We start from the raw sequence: 2,500 nt of genomic DNA on the forward strand, positions 1-2,500 counted from the left end.
GAGCCCTTTGGCAGACAGAAGCAGCGTCGTTAGTAGAGAACTGGTGTTTTAGTGTCTCTGAGTACAGTCGTTTAGCCTCTCTCACCGCTTTGCTAAACCTGTTCTTCGACTCCTTGAATCTGTCTCTATCCCCACTCCTAAACGCTTCCTCCTTCTCCAACCTCAACCTTTTGAGCTTTGCTGAGAACCAGGGCTTGTTGTTGTTAAAGTTCACCCTGGTACGTGTTGGGATACAGCAGTCCTCACAGAAGCTGATGTACACAGCCTCTGTGAGTTCATCCAGACTATTGGTAGCAGTCGTGAACATATCCCAGTCAGTACAGTCTAAGCACGCCCGCAAATCTTCCACAGCCTCACTGGTCCACTGTTTAGATGTCCTCACAGCAGGTTTACAGAGTTTTAGTTGCTGCCTGTATGCACGAATCAGGTGGACCAAGGGAGTTCTGTGCGAGCCGAACAGCCCCGTGACCCACAAGAGAAACATCCCCGCCAAATTCGAGCGTTTGACGGGGTCTATCCGTGAAAAAATATTCACGTTTTTGAGTGCACATGCATTTCTGCTGCAAATGCCTCTGGAAGTTTCATGCCGTTCGTATGCCAATTGTGGCAACACGAAAATGACCCGTTTTCCCATTCCGAGGGATTTCTGTGCGACCCTAACAGCCCCGTGAGCCACAAGAGACACATCCCCGCCAATTTCTAGCGTTTCACGGGGTCTATCCGTGAAAAATATAGACGTTTTTGAGTGCACATGCATTTCTGCTGCAGATGCCTCTGGAAGTTTCATGCCGTTCGTACGCAATGTGGCAACACGAAAATGACCCCTTTTCCCATTCCGAGGGATTTCTGTGCGACCCTAACTAACAGCGCCCGTGAGCCACAAGAGAGACATCCCCGCCAATTTATAGCGTTTCACGGGGTCTATCCGTGAAAAATATAGACGTTTTTGAGTGCACATGCATTCCTGCTGCAAATGCCTCTGGAAGTTTCATGCCGTTCCTATGCAATGTGGCCACACAAAAATGACCCGTTTTCCCATTCCGAGGCATTTCTGTGCGACCCTAACAGCCCCGTGAGCCACAAGAGAGACATCCCCGCCAACTTCTAGCGTTTGACGGGGTCTATGCGTGAAAAATATTAAAATTTTTGAGTGCACGTGCCTTTCTGCTGCAAATGCCTCTGGAAGTTTCATGGCGTTCCTATGCAATGTGGCAACACGAAAATGACCCCTTTTCCCATTCCGAGGGAGTTCTGTGCCACCCTAACAGCCCCGTGAGCCACAAGAGACACATCCCCGCCAATTTCTAGCGTTTCACGGGGTCTATCCGTGAAACATATAGAAGTTTTTGAGTGCACATGCATTCCTGCTGCAAATGCCTCTGGAAGTTTCATGCGGTTCGTACGCAATGTGGCAACACTAAAATGACCCGTTTTCCCATTCCCAGGGATTTCTGTGCGACCCGAACAGCCCCGTGAGCCACAAGAGACACATCCCCGCCAATTTCTAGCGTTTCGCGGGGTCTATCCGTGAAAATATCAATTTTTTTTGACTGCACATGCATTTCTGCTGCAAATGCCTCTGGAAGTTGCATGCGGTTCGCATGCAATGTGGCGACACGAAAATGACCCGTTTTCCCATTCCGAGGGATTTCTGTGCCACCCTAACAGCCCCGTGAGCCACAAGAGAGACATCCCCGCCAATTTCTAGCGTATCACGGGGTCTATCCGTGAGAAATATTCACTTTTTTGAGTGCACATGCATTCCTGCTGCAAATGCCTCTGGAAGTTTCATGCGGTTCGTATGCAATGTGGCGACACGAAAATGACCCGTTTTCCCATTCCGAGGGATTTCTGTGCCACCCTAACAGCCCCGTGAGCCACAAGAGAGACATCCCCGCCCACTTCTAGCGTTTCACGGGGTCTCTCCGTGAAAAATATCACATTTTTTGAGTGCACATGCATTCCTGCTGCAAATGCCTCTGGAAGTTTCATGCGGTTCGCATGCAATGTGGCGACACGAAAATGACCCGTTTTTTCCCATTCCGAGGGATTTCTGTGCCACCCTAACAGCCCCGTGAGCCACAAGAGACACATCCCCGCCAATTTCTAGCGTTTCACGGGGTCTATCCGTGAAAAATATTCAATTTTTTGACTGCACATGCATTTCTGCTGCAAATGCCTCTGGAAGTTTCATGCGGTTCGCATGCAATGTGGCGACACGAAAATGACCCGTTTTCCCATTCCGAGGGATTTCTGTGCCACCCTAACAGCCCCGTGAGCCACAAGAGAGACATCGCCGCCAATTTCTAGCGTTTCACGGGGTCTATCCGTGAAAAATATTCACTTTTTTGACTGCACATGCATTCCTGCTGCAAATGCCTCTGGAAGTTTCATGCCGTTCGCATGCAATGTGGCAACACGAAAATGACCCGTTTTCCCATTCCGAGGGATTTCTGTGCCACCCTAACAGCCCCGTGAGCCACAAGAGACACATCCCCGC

Source organism: Petromyzon marinus, unplaced genomic scaffold (genome assembly GCF_048934315.1).
Source record: "Petromyzon marinus isolate PM22_M1 ecotype Great Lakes invasive population unplaced genomic scaffold, UKy_Petmar_22M1.pri1.0 PM_G_Scaffold_38, whole genome shotgun sequence".
Lineage (NCBI taxonomy): Eukaryota > Metazoa > Chordata > Hyperoartia > Petromyzontiformes > Petromyzontidae > Petromyzon > Petromyzon marinus.